Consider the following 18,463-nt stretch of genomic DNA (forward strand, 5'->3'; position numbering starts at 1 on the left):
GCTTGCACCTCATGGTACCAAAGCACCTCAAAGGCGCTAAAAACAAAATTACAAACATCTCAAAACAAACTGGTCAGACTACTGCTTGACCTTACTCCTAGAACCCACCTCACCCCTGCCCACTTTGACAACCTAGGATGGCTTAGAGTAGACGACAGAGTACAGCAACTTGCAATGGGCCTGGTCTACAAGATACACTACACGACCAAGGTACCCATGTACATGTCAAAATACTTCCCAAAGGTCAGTGAATACCACGATCACAACACCAGAGGGAGCTCCACAAATCATGTTAAACCCAGATTCGGCTCAAATAAGGGACTAAACACGTTTCGCAATTATGCCACATCAATGTGGAATGCCCTACCCAAAGCTGTAAAGGAATGTGGATCACTACCCACTTTCAAAACCTCTCTCAAGGGACACCTACGGGAGACTGCAATTCAAAACTGGCCCCTGTAAATATCCTAACCCAACCCCCTCCAATGTACAGTCATTTACCTAGTATGGTTTTGTCAAGAGTCCAATGTACAATTTTGCTTGTTTGTACAGTGTCTCCCCCCCCCCCCCCCCTCAATTGTACAGTTTTGCTTGTTTATACAGTGTTTCTCCCCCCCCCCCCCCCCCCCCAACCACCTCCAATGTAAATTACCCAGTATGGTTGTCAATATCCCAATGTACCCCACCCCCCCCCACCCAACCTCCTCCAATGTACAGTTTCTACGTCAAATGTATATACTCCCTTTTCTTGACTCCTTCTGTATCACAAACAGTACTGTATTTGCAAATCTGGTATGTCATAAATGTATAGATGTAGCAGTACTGACTATCTGTATGTCAAGTATGTCATATATGTCCTGATGAATTGAAAATGGGGGACCCTGATGTAAACAAGACGAAAGTCTTTCTCTGGTCTGCATCCCCTTAACAATTGTGTGTATTGAGCTGTACTGTATTGTACCCATTCTGCAATCTGTTAATAAAGTTTGCAATCAATCAATCAATCAATCAATCAAATCAATTAAGGCTTGCAGTGTGCATGTACATAAAAAAACAAAAGCTTTCACTTAAAGGGACAGGCACATGAAAGAGCCTCTTACATTTTCAGAGGGAAAACCAGACACAGACCCACACACACATATGCTTATGGAAGGTGTCAATCAACTCAGTACAGACTGCTACATAGATTGGTTTATGTTAACCACGGCCCTTTCTTAAGCCATGCCCCCTTGTACAGGCCTCACTCCTTTCATACCTAAATAACCACTTGTCGTAGAGACTTAAGAGAGGTGTCAATCAACTCAGTACTGACTTCTACATTCATGAATTAGGTTAACCACGCCCCCAGTCTGAAGCCAAGCCCATAACCCATTTCATATCTCGTGAACCGTTTGTCATAGAGACTTGCGGGTTGTGCCATTGTACTCAGTAGGGATATCCTCTTTCATTGGTCTATGTTGACCACGCCCCCTATTATTAGGCCCATCCCCCTTTTGTATCTTTTGAACCGTTTACCATTTCTCGTAGAGACTTGCGGGTTTACATTTACATTACATTTTGTCATTTAGCTGACGCTTTTATCCAAAGCGACTTACAAGTTCTGTATGACAAGTCATCAGGAAGGGCACAACTCTATTGTGCCATTGTACTCAGTAGGGATATCCTTTTTCATTGGTCTATGTTGACCACACCCCCTATTCTTAAGCCCCTCACCCTTTTTGTATATTTTGAAACGTTTGTCATAGAGACTTGCAGGTTGCACCATTGTACTCAGTAGGGAAATCCCCTTTCATTGATCTATGTTTGCCATGCCCCCTATTCTTAGGCGCCACCCCCTTTTTAGTATATTTTAAACTGTTTGTCGTAGAGACTTGCAGGTTGCACCATTGTACTCAGTATGGATACCGTCTTTCATTGGTCTATGTTTGCCACACCCCGCCTTTTTCCCCCTATCTTTTGATCCGTTTGTCGTAGAGAATCGCGAGAGGGGTCGTTGTACTCGGCTGGAAGGTGCACAGGCATCACCCACACTTTATTATTTATGTATTAGAATGATATACTTTAGAAACAAAATTTGAACATGGGCCAATTTGAATTTGTAGGAGAGACGTGAGCATTTTTAAGGATTAGTTTCCGATGCTCATATGTATCATGCTTAACCCCTTAAGCCGACGGGCCCCATACAGATTTTATATCACATCATGAATAGATCAATAGAGTCCGTATTAATTAATGTTGTGGTTGTTTTGATTTTTGTTCACCAGCCGAGTCATTATTTTTTTCTGCAGCCTGTGTGGCTTTTATTACCAATCTCACCACTGGCGATGCCTTGAATTGGGTCCAGGCCACCCTCAGCGCCCGCCCAACATGTTCAATGACTGTGCGGCTTTCCTCGCCGAGTTCAAGAGTGTTTTCGACCACCCTACAGCCGGGCAGGATGTCAGGGCGCAACTGATTTGCACTCTTGCCGCTGGAAGTGGATGGAACGATGCAGGACTGAGGAGCGCTTTCCACCAGGGGCTGAGTGAGGTCAAACCTCTTAACGTTCGACGGCCCTCATACGGGCAGTCACACCTGTGTGCGGGACGCACGCACGTTGCAGAACTTTGCTCTCGTCTGTCGGCTCCGGGCTGCGTTTCTCCCAATCATTCAATACATTGTTGGAAAGTATCGTTACAAGATTCAGCGGTCCGTGATGTATTCTATATTTCTAGTGGTATTACTCTGCCGTTGTTCTATACTTCTGATACTGGCTGAATTACCCGGTCAATGAGAAGCGGCATCGGCTGCGGTGGAATGAAGGAATTGGCAGACGGAGGCAGAGCTCAAATCAAAACAGCTGCGTTTATTTGTATAAAAACAACGCATAACTAGACTAAAGGTTTGGATTCCAGCGAGCTCTTTAGACATGCGAGTACCCGGCTGGAAGATTCCATATAAGAATGAATATTTCTAGCTAATTCATCAAGATCTTTCTCTGCTTGAACCAGGAAGTTCTGCTCGATGGATCTGAGTTGTTGTTTCCATGGTGATTTCTTCTTCTGTCTGTTGTGGTTCACTCTGTCGTTGTGTGGTCTCTGTGTTCTCCGTCGGTCTGTGTGTCTTGTGTTATCCAGTGCCCCCTTTTATCAAAGAGCCGGAGTCTCTGAGTGATGTCACAGGAAGTGACATCATGTAGACGGTTTCTTCCAATCAGTGGCTCTCTGAGTTCAAATTTGAAAACAGGGCTGTCCTTAGTAGCCTAACTGCTCCCAGTCTTTGTTCCAAATCTCAGAATAGATTTACTGTCAAATTAACTTAATAGTTTGGTTATTCAATACAAGATCTATATTTTCGAATTGGTGATAACCAGATGAACACAGACATATCATTCTTGACTAGGTTCTCTTTCTGCTAGACGAGAATCACAGTTTTTATCATTCAGTCCACTCACATGTTTTCTAAAAATAATGTTTTAATCTTGAGTCAATATCTATCCTAAACAGTTGTTATTTATTCTATTTTAAGTACTGCCAATTTTATTCAAACGATGCTTACTTTCAAAACCCTGTGATTCTAATTATAAAACAGTTCATATTTAATATCATTGCCTTCAGTATAATTATCACAACATAACAGAAATATTTGCAGTTCACTTAAAGTTACATTGAATATAGAAAAATACACTTGAAATTGTACTGGTTACTGAAATACAGAAACCCGTAGTCCCTCCTCTGCAGCTGTCTCCCCTCTGTGCTCACAGGGGAAGTTTAGCAGATAGCATGGACACGTTATCTATTCACTGCATTGTCTCAGCTGCGGTCAGGCAAGCGATACCGGAGTCTCATGGCAAGCACAGAAAGACTCAGAAGAAGCTTCTATCCCCAGGCCATCAGGTTGCTCAACGAACAATAACACTATGCAACAACCATCAAATGCACTCACAGCACACACATCCACACGCACACACTCACTTATTTTTTTATCCACTTTTTCTCCCATTTTCTATATTTTCTCCCATCCCAATTTCGTATCATCCAATTCAACCCTCCCCTGTCACGAACGCTGTTTCTTGCCTCCCACAAGCCGGCTGCAATGTGGACTAAGTCATACATAGCACAAGTCCCCTCCGGTACTTGAGGTAACAGCAGTCGCATCTTTTCACCTGCGCAGCTCGATCTCTCAGTGGCGAGGAGTAACGCGTGGGAGGCTCACGCTGCCCCCGACACTTCCTGATTCTACTGCGCAGGCGCACCAACCGACCTGTAGGATTCGCTGTCCACAACGCCCGATCCCCACCCATCAGTTTCCCACCCCCTAATACGGCCAATGTGTATTAGTATGAACGACCAGCTAAACTGAAAGCAATGTGGAGCGCTGGGCTCGAACAGTCGAGCCCAGCGTCTCCGCATTCGTGGCGAGCGCCTTGCCCACTACGCCACGTAGCCGCCCTACGCACACACTCACTTTAAACAAACAACCCACTGCAGCACCCACTCTACACACTTTAGAACACCTAGACACACTTTATATTTATTGGCAAATAATTTGCACTACAAACCATACCTCAGGACACCTTACTGTAAATGTTACCTAAATTGTACCTCATCCCATGTCTGCTTTGCACTATATAGTATATTGTATATTAGTATATTGCATAGTATATTGTATGGTAACTCAGTTACTTCTATTCTGCATTGAACATTGTACATATGTACATACTGAACACTTGTGTCTACGTACATGACTTCTATTTTATACTTGCTATACTTATTTGATTTCATACTTATCTTTTGTCTAGCAGTCTCTGGAGCATAACAGAAAGAAGCATTTTGTATAAAAGTATTCTGTACTTCTGTATGACAACTATTAAAGAAACTTGAAACCTCATGTATGTCTTGCCTTTGCAGCCCTGATTTCTGCATCCACTATCCACTATCAACTATCTCTAACAAAGTTGAGTCATAAAGATGGTCTTGGTGCCATTATAATTGACATTCATAAAATGGCTATTACTAAAAACTAAAGTAATTGAACTGCTTTCAGAATGAAATATATCATTCCTAACATGTTAATAAACACATTGATTGATTGATTGATTGAAAACTTTATTAACAGATTGCAGAATGGGTACAGTACAGCTCAATACATACAATTGTTAAGGGGATGCAGACCAGAGAAAGACTTTTGTCTTGTTTACATCAGGGTCCCCCATTTTCAATTCATCATATTCAAATATATATGGTTTCCATAGTAAAGAAAACAATAATAAACAGTATTTGACTTACCTCTCCTTTTTCCATAAAATTAGCTGGTTCCTATTGAATTTCCTGCCATTTGGGGGAAAAAAGAGGATCTTCCCGCATGCCACCCTAATGACCCTATCATGCAATACATCAATGGAAAGCCCTGGATGTCCTCTGTACAGTACAGCAGGAATTAGTAGAGTAGATCAAAAGACTAAATGGAGATCCATGTGAACAAAATGTCAACTATAGAGGACAAAATTCAATGGGCTGGGTCTCAGGATATATACACATACATACTCACTCACATGTATGTGTGACCTCTCCTATTCTGTCCTGCCTGCTGTCTCATCCAGAATCGACACGGAATCAGGTGCTGGAGCAGTAGAGTGTGGTTTTATTCATCTGTATACAATTTGGAACACACAACCACAGCTTGTAAGGTACAAAACAGCATTGGGTCATCTCCATCAGCAAGGTATTCATGTGTGCTGACAGACTTGGATCAAACATGGATCATATAGTGGAATTAGTTTAACAAAGTCTGATAGAAATACAAATAATAACAATAAAACATTTACTTATAAAATACATGTAACTTCAAATAAGAAAATACAGTACACAACATTACAAAATATCATAATAACCTCTTCCCTCTAAAGCCCCATTTTTCATATAACAAAAGGCAGCAGGAACATCACTGTCGCCCTGCTGGAATAAATGCTGAATTGCAGGTAGGCCTGCATAAGTATTTACTGTGCAAAATAATAACCAAAACCAGATAAACAATATTACACATTAGACATACCTGTATACAATTTGGAACACACAACCACAGCTTGTAAGGTACAAAACAGCATTGGGTCATCTCCTGTTCAGACACAGCATGTTCCTTGTTAGTGAGCTGTTATTTAACACAACAGCTAGCTTAGCATGCTAATCGTTTTTTGTAACCATGAACCAAGCAATTCCATGAACCAAAATATAAAACGAGTGTTACTAGACAATAAATATGAAACACAGGTGCATATTTGGCCACTAACAGGGTTTTGATGAAGCACAGATAATGTTAATTAAGTATTCTGGATCTGAGCAGACAGAAAACCATCTTACCATCAGCAAGGTATTCATGTGTGCTGAGGACCCACAATGCAACACAACAACTTCAAAGTAAAATGCATCACATACAAAACGAAATAAAATATAAATAGCCATGGCTGTGTCCCAAGTTTAACATAATTGAACTATAATAAAGTATTTGTTAACACTGTTACATACACCCACCTTAAATTATGGTAAACTCTTGTAAAAATCTCAAGAGTCATCAAACCAAACAAAAAACTATATCTTAACCACTCAAAAAAATGAATGAAACCAGAGCGCTGACGTATTACACAGTCAATACAAAATTCTCCCATAGGGAGTGCAAAAGAATAGGGTGGTACCAAACCCCACACTTCTCACAGACCAATAGAAGATGCCGTTTACACCTCCTGAACATCTCTTCTCACCTAGCTCTCATTGCACACTTAACAAAAATGACATAAACCACTCCCTCAATCAAGGCTTATCAGAAACTTAGACTTCAAAGAAAAACTGAAAAAAAACCTCTTGGTCATTTAGACCACAAACATGCTCCTGAGGAGATTCAAAACAGAACCCGAAACAGGTGAGGTATCCTCAACCTCTTGTGTCAACATCTCACAAATCAATCTGTTAGGAGGTCTCCCAAACCTGGTAGTGACCACACCAGTTTGACCTGCACTTAAACTCTGAGGCTGTTTAGAAACAACAGTATCCTGGTTAACATCCTCTGACAGATCTAAGTGAGACACACTGACTGAGTCTGGATCAGGTGAGCAAGCTGCACTGACAGGGGCTGAATCAGGGATAGGGACTGCACCGGCGAGGACAGGGTCAGAGGAAGGGACTGCATTTGTAAGGACAGGTTCGGGGGAGGGGACTGCCTTGGTAGGGACAGGTTCAGAGGAAGGGACTGCATTTGTAAGGACAGGTTCGGGGGAGGGGACTGCATTGGTAGGGACAGGTTCAGGGGAAGGGACTTCATTTGTAAGGACAGGTTCAGGGGAGGGGACTGCATTGGTAGGGACAGGTTCAGGGGAAGGGGACTGCATCCACACCGCCAACTGCCACTGACTCCTGGCCACTTCCATCAGCCACAACACTGAGATCCGATCCCACAAGGGAGACTGGAGTCTCATCCTCATCCAAGTTAAGGAAGTCGACTGAGAGAAGAAGGTTCCTGTGCACAACTTTCTCCTTGCCAGTTTGGGTGTCTTTTATCCTGTACACATTGATGTCAGGCCTCACTGACACAACATCATAAGGAGCTGAGTCCCATCTGTCAGAGAGCTTCCTCTTGCCTTTCTCACCACGAGTGGCCAGCAACACACGATCGCCCACAGCCAACGAAGAGCCTTTGACTCGACGGTTGTAGAGTCTGACATGACGTGCTTGTTCTTGGAGGCTGTGTCTTCGGGCAATCTCTGCGGCTGCACACAAGTCTTGCTAACAAACTCATTACGGCTGACTACCTTGTCATCCCGGCGGACATGTTGGAACATGATGTCAATGGGGAGGCGCGGGACTCGCCCGAACATCAGGAAGAAGGGGCAAAGCCAGTGGTCTCGTGCACGGTACAGTTGTAGCAGAAGGTCAATGTCTGCAGCATCTGTGGCCATCTGGCTTTTGCAGTAGGGGGCAGGACTCTCACCATGTTCCCCAGTGTCCTGTTGAAACATTCTACAACACCATTACCCATTGGGTGGTATGGGGTGGTGCGTGACTTGTGAACTCCCGCCATCTCTAGAAGTTCTTTCATAAGCTTGCTCCCGAAGTTGGCACCCTGGTCTGAGTGTATTCTTTGGGGAAAGCCATAAATACAAAAGAAGTCATCCCACAACCGCCGGGCAACTTGTTTCGCAGACTGATTTCGGCAGGGAAAGACATGTGCCATTTTGGAGAAGTGGTCTGTTACTACCAAGACATCAACTGTCTTCTTGTCAGTCAGTTCGGCAGACCAGAAATCGATACACACCAATTCCATTGGTGCAGATGTCTGAATGTTCTCAAGGGGTGCACGGGCCTCAGGCTCAGGTGTTTTGCCAACAACACATCTCTCACATCGGCGTACATGGCTGGCCATGTCGTTTTCCATTCCAATCCAGAAGAACCGTTCCCTGGCAAGGGAGAGGGTTCGTGCACGGCCCTGATGACCAGCATTATCGTGGACGCCGAGGAGAACTTGATGCTTGAGGCTATCTGGCACAACAAACTGAAAGAGCTTCTTGTCAAGTCTGAAGTCTTTTTTCACCCTGTACAGGATCCCATCTTGTACCCGCAGCTTCTTCCAGTGTCTGAGGAGCTTGTTGACACAGCCAGGTTCAGACGCTGTTTCCCGCCTGGTAGCTCTCCTATGCCGCTGCATATAGAACATGACTCGGCTTATTGTGGCATCCTGCTCCTGAAGACTCAAGATACGGCTGTGGGGAATAACAGTGGAAGCGTCTTCTCCAGGTAACTGGGGCAACGGTGGACTAGCACCGAGCAGATTGGTCATTCCACTGTCACTATGGGCAATCAGCACCGCTGACACCTCTTCAGGGCTGATGGAGCCCTCCACAGATTGAGAGACAGCTTCAGCATCTGAATCAGATGATCCTGGTTCCACTTCCAGAACAGCTTGACAGTTGTTTGTCAGCCGGAAGGCATCCTGTACTGTACCTCTGACAACACCATTGACTTCATCCAACAGTGCAATGTAAGGCTCTTTCATCAGACGGTGACTGATACATGACTGAACGAATGGCTCACGGCTGAGCACATCGGCGACAATGTTCTTAACACCTGGGACATACTTCAGATCAAAGTCGAAAGCTGCAAGCTTAGCCACCCATCTTTGTTCACATGCATCCAAGCGAGGCTTCGTTAGGATGTAGGACAGCGGGTTGTTATCCGTCCAGGCAGTAAAGTGTCTCCCCTTCAGCCAGTGGCCAAACTTTTCACAAATGGCCCACTTCAACGCCAGGAATTCCAGCCTGTGCGCTGGGTAGTTAATCTGTGACCGGGACAGTGTCTTGCTAGAGAATGCGACAGGTCGAGCGATCGTTTCAACTGGTGGCACTTGAGACAGGAGGGCGCCAATGCCATCAAATGACGCATCGACAGCAAGAATGAAGGGCTCACTGAAGTCAGGGTGGGTTAAGGTGACACCATAGGCTAGTTCACTCTTCAGAGTCTGGAATGAGTCTTTGCATGCGTCAGTCCAGTCGCTCGCCATAAGCACTGGTGGAGCCGATAATCGTTTCTTGCCCATCCTGCTCTTCATGGTCTTACACTGCACCTGCCTTCCAGAGAAGAGCCTGAACAAGGGCTTAGCTTTTGCAGAGCAATCAGCAATGAAGTGCTGATAATAGAAAATTAGGCCCAGAAATGACCTTATCTTCTTCCAGGAAGGAGTGACGCCATCGCTCTCCATCAGATCAGCCTCTCCCACATCCGTGATGGCCCTCATCTTATCAGGATCCTTCATCACCCCATCTCCACAGATGACATGTCCCAGAAACTTTACTGACCTCCGCAAGAGATGACACTTCTTGGGGGCTAGCTTGAGCTTATGATTCCTCAGGCGGGAGAACACCATCTCCAGACGCTCAAGAGCCAGCTGCTCGGTGGGGGCAAAGACCATCAGGTCATCAAGATAACAGAGCAGACTGGTGAAGTTCTGATCCCCGAAGATTGACATCATCATTCGCATGAATGTCGCAGGACTGTTGGACAGACCTTGCGGCATCCTGTTGTACTCGTGGAGGCCGAAGGGTGAAGAGAAGGCTGTGTACTTCTTGTGCTCCTCATAGAGGGGTACATTATAGAAGCCAGACGTTAAGTCCATGGTGGAGAAGAAGACATTTCCTCCAAGCGCAGCGAGAGTATCTGCCTGGTGAGGCAGTGGGTGCACGTCTTTCACAGTCTTTGCATTGAGGCTCCTGAAATCAGTACAGATGCGGAGACTGCCATCTTTTTTCCACACTAAGACCAGAGGCGACGCGTACTCACTGTGTGATTTTCGGATAATGCCCCTCTCCTCCATGTCATTGAGAGCAGTCCTTAGCGTCTCGTACTGGCTGAGCGGTACCTGACGATAGGGTAGGCGAAACGGCCTCTCATCTACAAGGCTTATCTTGTGGACAAAGTCTGTAGCCTCCCCACAGTCCATCTTGTCTCTTGAGAAGACACACTCGTAGCTCTCAACAAGTCGCAGCAGTCTGTCTTTCCACAGGTCTGACACCTCACAGGCATTCAGGTCCAGGTCCTGCAGTCCCAGCTTGTTCAGAGCATCTTCCACCTGTTCAGGAGACCTTGTTGCCACTGGATGCTGTGAGACACTCTGCATATTGATAGAGATCTTATCAGGTGGGGACAACTCCTCGACTGCAACACATGGGGAGACATCCGCAATCTTGCTGTTCCTCTTCAGGGTCACTGTCTTAGTGCTAGGATTTATCAACTTCACGGGCACCCACCTGTTCCCCCACAGGGGTGATATGACACGGCCCACCAGCACATTCCTGGGCCTGGATCTTGACTGGGTTGCCTCAACAATTACTGTGCTTCCCACTGATAAGGGTGCAGAAGCAGGCAGCTTGCCCCAAACAAGGTGTTCACACAACGGCTCAAGTGTGACACTCTCAGCTTTACAGTGCCGATCTTGTCTGGCATGGGACCTCCCTTCCACTTCTCAGAGTTGGATAGCAGGGACAAGAACTGGTAGCACTCACCATCTGCAACATCAACTGGTGAAGCTAAGAGACTCCAGTAGTTATCAGAACTCTTCATCTGATGTATAAGCACCTTAATGGCATTGCTGCCGACAATCATGTCGTCTGTTTGCCCAGGGATGACCAACGTTGGGATAAGCAGCTTGAAACCGTAGATGGTCACTTCCAAATCATAGACTGCTGTTGGAGTGACACGGTGACCCCCAGCACCAATTACAACAATGTCATCAGCAGGACTTCTCTTAGTGTCAGGGCATCGTTGCATAAGGCGCGCTGCAGCAGCCTCACTCAATGAGCATGCCATGGAGCCGCTGTCAATCATGGCTTTCAGATCGACTTTACCAGCAGCACGGACATCAGTATAGAACAAGCTGTCAGCTCTCTGAAGCCTGTGTGTCAACTGGAATATGGCAGTCTTCCCAGAGGGTGTGACAGGACCGAGAGAGTCATACAAGGATTCTAAATCATCGTCATCATCACAGTAGGGAGGGTCATCATGATCCACACTGTCCCCCATTAAGTGTGGATCTTTCAGTTTCCCGGCTGCTGACTGTAGTTTGGCGCCGTGCTATTAGGGCAATCACATCTGGAATGGTCTGGTGAGTGGCATTGGAAGCAGAGCCTACGGTCACGGCAGTGGGTGAATGCAGAATGTGCAGCGTCTTGACAAACAGAACAAGGCATGTTATTCAAACTTTCAACCCTGGGGAACTGTGGGCCAGACTGTCTGGTTGAACCTGGAACAGGTCTTTGCCGGAGCACCTTCTCCAGCATGCTGATAAGGCGGTTCAGGGCATCAGGGTCCGTGGCCTGCGGCTGCAGTGGGCTCGGTCCCTCAGCATGGAGCGCAGTGGCAGGGACAGCAGCAAGAGCATTTACTGACACTCTTTCCTTGGGAGCTCTGCTTGTCGTCGACGATATCTCAGAATAGCACTCATTCAGAATATCTTGAACTTCATGAGCTGACCACCTCTCTATTGTTTTTGACCTGAAGGTCATAGCAAGCTCAGTGGAGGGGCAGTTCTTTACAAACATACGTGTCACTTCAGTGCCAGGGCTGTCTAGTGTCTTGCCTTGTTCCTTCAGACGCTCAGTGGCTAGGTCAACAGCACGGTTCAGCCTGAGCCAGTAGTCAAATGCATCTTCACCCTTCTCAGGAAGAGTGGTGTACAGTAGAAGTCTGCTAACGGGAGCGATGAGCATGTGGCAGAATCAAAGTGCTTCCGCAGAAGGCCATAAATGGCGTCAGGGTTGCGGGTGATGTCGATATCACTGTTCCTGGTTCCAAACCTGACGACATCCTTGGCTTTGCCTCTGAGGTGTGTGAGAATCTCCTCTGCCTGTTCCTCAGATTGCAATTGTCCCCTCTTAATGAAACTCCTCATGAGCTCCTCCCACTCCTGTATGGAAACAGAGTCTGAGCTGTCTCCTCTGAAGCAGGGTGGCTCCTTCAGCTTCCGGTGGGACACATATTGCAAATGGGAATCAAATGCATTCGTAGCAGACACATTGGCATGGGTAGGTGGAGGGGCAGCACTGTGCAAAGGGGTACTGACGAATAGATTGGCATGGTTAGATGGAGAGGTAGCACTGTGTAAAGGGGCATTAACAAGCACATTGGCATGGATAGGTGGAGGGGCAGCACTGTGAAAAGGGGTACTGACAGATGGACTGAGATGGGAAATAATCTCCTGTGCTACTCGCTGACTGACCTGCTGAATCAATACATCACCCATCTGACTCACAATACTGGCAGCAATGACATCAGGGGTAGGGACAGGGGAGCCTGTGCTTTGGCTAACTGGGGCAGGAAAATCTGTGCTTTGCCTGGCTGGGGCAGGGGCACCTGTGCTTTGGCTGGCTGGGGTGGGGAAATCTGTGCTTTGCCTGGCTGGGGCAGGGAAACCTGTGTTGGCTGGCTGGGGTAGGGGCACCTGTGCTTTGGCTGGTTGGGGTGGGGGCACTTGTGCTCTGGCTGGGGGGAGGGGCAACATCTGTACTGAACAAAGGGGCCCCTGATGTACCCTGGATACCCGACATCACAATACCACCCCCCTGAACAGGACTGTCAAACTGTAAAAACGGCCTAAAACCTCTACCTCTGCCAACCCCAAAAGGAGTTACAAAAGATCCCCCCTGAGATTCACTCATGTTAAACAATAAAGTGAACAGCATACAATATCATTAAAGAAAATACAAAAAGTATCCACAAAGGGCTTGCACGGATAACTGGTAGAATCAAAAATATTCCTCAATCTGACCACTAGTACTGTATCAGAGCAACACATCCACCTGACTTCATGTACTGTAGACGAACAGCAGCAGCAGAACAGTTCCCGGATCGCTCTGTAGCATCCACAGCTCAACAGAAGAGTCTCGAGTCACGGCACCAATGTGACCTCTCCTATTCTGTCCTGCCTGCTGTCTCATCCAGAATCGACACGGAATCAGGTGCTGGAGCAGTAGGGTGTGGTTTTATTCATCTGTATACAATTTGGAACACACAACCACAGCTTGTAAGGTACAAAACAGTATTGGGTCATCTCCATCAGCAAGGTATTCATGTGTGCTGACAGACTTGGATCAAACATGGATCATATAGTGGAATTAGTTTAACAAAGTCTGATAGAAATACAAATAATAACAATAAAACATTTACTTATAAAATACATGTAACTTCAAATAAGAAAATACAGTACACAACATTACAAAATATCATAATAACCTCTTCCCTCTAAAGCCCCATTTTTCATATAACAAAAGGCAGCAGGAACATCACTGTCGCCCTGCTGGAATAAATGCCGAATTTCAGGTAGGCCTGCATAAGTATTTACTGTGCAAAATAATAACCAAAACCAGATAAACAATATTACACAGAAGACATACCTGTATACAATTTGGAACACACAACCACAGCTTGTAAGGTACAAAACAGCATTGGGTCATCTCCTGTTCAGACACAGCATGTTCCTTGTTAGTGAGCTGTTATTTAACACAACAGCTAGCTTAGCATGCTAATCGTTTTTTGTAACCATGAACCAAGCAATTCCATGAACCAAAATATAAAACGAGTGTTACTAGACAATAAATATGAAACACAAGTGCATATTTAGCCACTAACAGGGTTTTGATGAAGTATATAGTATATAAAAAGAACAGCACTTTCAGTTTATTTAAAAAATAAACTGTGATCTAAGCATCCAACAGGATTTTGCTTGACAAAAACATTTGGAAGACCTGTTGTCTGGTTGCAGAAGACCGCCATCTAGTGTAAACCACTGAGAAGAGCATTGGACGCTACATTATATTCGTCTTTTTGGCAGTTAAGTGTTGGATTTCAAAGGTTGTACAAAATCTTCAAGCATTGTCCTTACACCATATAAAATAAATAATACCTAAGAAATAGGGCTGTCGCAGTTGGACAATCAATCAATCTATGGTTCTCCACAACAATATTTCATATTTATTATAGAACACATTTTAAAAACAGACACAAGGATGATTTTAGTACTCTAAAAACAAAATTATATAACATATTTTTCTGATCAGTTAGGAGTTGTTTAGATGTCAATGTCAATAACAATCAAAGAGCACACAAGCTAACACTACTACTACAAGCACAACACATAAACAAGCACATCATTTGTGATAAACTGTAATCTTCATTGTGCAGGTGTTCTCAGTGAGCATGGTGAGGTTATGTGCACACATTCAGATGGTCTTGTAGTCTTTAAAGTATGTCCTTTCATGGTGCTGGTCCTCAAAAAAATTGCAGTTACTTTGTTGGGCAAAAAGAGCAATAGACTTAAGCTAAATTCAGGCAGCCAACCACGTCCAATGGCTGCCGATATCCTACACCCTAAAAAGGTGCAGGGCAAGACCAACAAGGATCACAGAGCCTGAAGAAGAGTGGAGCAGGAGACCAAACACACCCAGGACAGGATGACCACAGTCAGCAGATGAGGGATGGAGCAGAGAGATGAGGAATGAGATAGGACTAAACAGACCAGTAAGTAGTGATTCCGGGCCCCCTGGGAGACATGCCAAGGAAACAGAAAAAGTAAAGCATTGTTAGTATTGTGGCTATAGTCAAGTCAAGAGTTTTAATTGTCACGGCATACAAGTATACAATGAAATGCGAGTGGTCTTGCCCGCGACGATGTGCAATACAGTGGTACAACATATAATAGAATCCAATAAAAAAACAACATTGTGCAATAACAGGTAACAGGTAACATGGTGTGACATCTCGGTATCTGTACATAGTATTTACAGAGCATATAGGACATGCTAGGTAGCTTTAGTAGTGCAATACACTGTTCCTGTTGTTATACTAATTTAAAGTGGCCTTTCCTCTTGGCCATAAGTGTGCGTGTGTGCGGCGTGAGTGTGTGCCCGCTCGTGTTAAAGTGGCTGCTAGTGTGTGAGCGTGCACAGCGTGCGTGTCGTGTGTGTGCTTGTGTGTGCTTGTGTGTGGATAGTTCAGTGTTCTGTGGCACTCAATGTTCATTGTTCAAGGCTCTGATGGCCTGGGGGAAGAAGCTGAGCCTAAGCCTCTCCGTCCTAGTAGCTGGAACAGGCTGTTATTGGGGTGGTGGGGGTCTTTCATTATTCTGCAGGCTCTGGATTTGCACCTCTTGTTGTAAAGAACCTGCAGGGGAGGTAGCGCAATACCCGTGGTACGCTCAGCTGAGCGCACCACTCTCTGTAGGGCCTTCTTGTCCTGTGCCGTGCTGTTTCCATACCAGGCAGTGATGTTTCCGGTCAAGATGCTCTCTACAGCTCCTGAGTAGAAGGACTGGAGTATCTTCCCCGATACTCTGAACTTCCTTAACTGTCTCAGGTGGTAGAGGCGCTGCTTCGCTTTCTTTACTACTGTGTCTATGTGTGTTGACCATGTCAGATCCTCTGAGATGTGGACCCCCAGGTACTTAAAGCTGCTCACCCTGTCCACGGTAGCCCCGTAATCATCAGTGGTGTGTGTGTCTCCTGCTGTCCTCTCCTATAATCCACGATCAGCTCCTTGGTTTTACCAATGTTCAGGAGCAGGCTGTTGTCCTGGCACCAGCGTTCCAGTACCTCAACCTCCTCCCGGTAGGCCTTCTCGTCGTTGTCCGAGATCAGCCCCACCACCACCGTGTCGTCTGCGAACTTCACTATGGAGTTGGAGCTGAACTTGGCCACACAATCGTGTGTGTAGAGTGAGTACAGCAGGGGGCTTAGAACACAGCCCTGGGGGGACCCGATGCTCAGGGTGATGGTGTTGGAGGTCTGACCCCCCACCCTGACCGCCTGGGGTCTTTCACTCAGAAAGTCCAGTACCCAGGCGCTCAGGGCGGAGCTCAGACCCAGCTCGATCAGCTTGTCCACCAGTCTGGTGGGGACTATGGTGTTGAACGCTGAGCTGTAGTCAATGAACAACAGTCTCACATAGCCCCCCTTCTGACGGTCAAGGTGGGAGAGAGTGCTGTGCAGTACCTGGGAGACCGCGTCGTCAGTGGACCTGTTTGTCCTGTATGCAAATTGCATAGGGTCCATATCACTGGGGAGGGAGGCACAAATGTGGTCCTTGACCAGCCTCTCGAAACATTTCATGACCACAGAGGTGAGTGCCACCGGTCTGTAGTCATTTGGACATGTTGGGGAGGGTTTCTTCGGTACAGGGATGATGGTAGACATCTTGAAGCAGGCAGGGACCACTGACTCTGCCAGGGATTGATTAAATATGGCGGTGAACACCGGGGCAAGCTGGTTGGCACAGGACTTAAGTATGCGTCCTGTTATACCATCTGGGCCAGCAGCCTTCCTGGTGTTCACCTGCATAAATGCTCTTCTCACACTGTGTTCCGACAACGAGAGAGCGCCCCCGCCCCCCCGCGGTTGCCCCCCCCCCCCTCCACAACAGCCGGCGCGCCAGTGACGTCACTAGCCAGAGGGCTAGCGGCGACACTGTCTACATCGAACCGAGCGTAGAAGGAGTTGAGTTTGTCCACGAGAGAGGCGTCGTCGCTCCCCATTGAGGGGGCGCTGACTTTGTAGTCAGTTATTGTCTTCAGTCCCCGCCACAAGCCTCTTGTGTCGTTTTGTGCCATTTGTGTCTCCAGTTTATCAGCATATGTCCTCTTAGCAAGTTTAACAGCCTTGCGCAGAGTGTAGACTGAAGCCTTGTACTCGTCCATATTTCCTGACTCTCTGCCCAGGTTATAAGCTGTGGTGCGAGAGTTCAGGGCTGCTCTAATAGTACTGTCCACCCAAGGTTTCTGGTTTGGGAAAACCTGCACCTTTTTCGTGAGGACAATACTGTCAGCTACTGTTGTTATGTAGCTCACAACGGTATCAGCGTACTCGCTGACGTCACTGGCGCTTCCTTGAAACATGTCCCAGTCCGTGTCTGTGAGCGCATCCTGGAGCGTGGCCTCTGATTCGTCAGACCACTTTTTTGTCTCACGTCAAAAAAGTGGTCTTTGTTTGTATGTTTGTATGTATATGATGCTAATTATGTGAGTTAGTCAACTGGCCTACTAGAAGGCCTTTTATATGAGATATTTGGTATGGTCAAATATTCAGTACACTCAAGTCCCATTATGGAATATGGGTTTATTTCTGTGGCTACTACTGATGACCATTTTGTATAATGCGTCATTGACAGCAACATCATGTGAAATGTGCCCCATTGCATTGGAGATGGTGGGAGGATACAACATAGTGCTAGGTTTCTAAGTACTAAAGCGATCAGTGAAATCTTGGCCTGTACAGCAATATCAGAAACTGAACCAATGACAAACCAATAAAAAATCGCGAATTAACCAGTGGCTACAACAACACACAGTAACCGGAATATGTTGTGCCTTTACACATATGTTGGATTATGTAATTGGTTTGTCATGACAAACTAATAAAAAATCGCGAATTAACCGGTGGCTACAACAACACTACATGCATCATTGGTTACTGTGTGTTGTTGTAGCCACCGTTAATTCGCGATTTTTTATTGGTTTGTCATGACAAACCAATTACGTAATCCAACATATGTGTAAAGGCACAACATATTCCAGTTAACGGTATATTTTTTTAATGATTCGTTACAGCGAAATCAATACTTCCATTTGTATAAATTGCGGTAAGGCGAGCTTATTATTCCTGCCTTTCTGAGGAGCTTGTCGCGGCTCATGCGCGCGCTCGGCCAATCAGAGCAACGCGGAAGGACAAGTGGGCTGCCGAAAGTATTCACGCATACAGGACACAAAATGATCTAACTCCTACTGGGACAAAGGCTGATTACCGGAGTTGAGGCCAAACCCGACTTTCACAAAGTATGTATTAATACATAGTTGGTTTTATAGCTTAGAAAAGCATCAATAGAACTTAGATCAGCAGATAGCTTATTACAACCAATGAGGTAGGGCCTAACTCAACTCTCAGAGCAATAAATGCATAACA

The sequence above is a fragment of the Notolepis coatsorum genome (assembly GCF_963971535.1).
Source record: "Notolepis coatsorum genome assembly, chromosome: 16".
NCBI lineage: Eukaryota > Metazoa > Chordata > Actinopteri > Aulopiformes > Paralepididae > Notolepis > Notolepis coatsorum.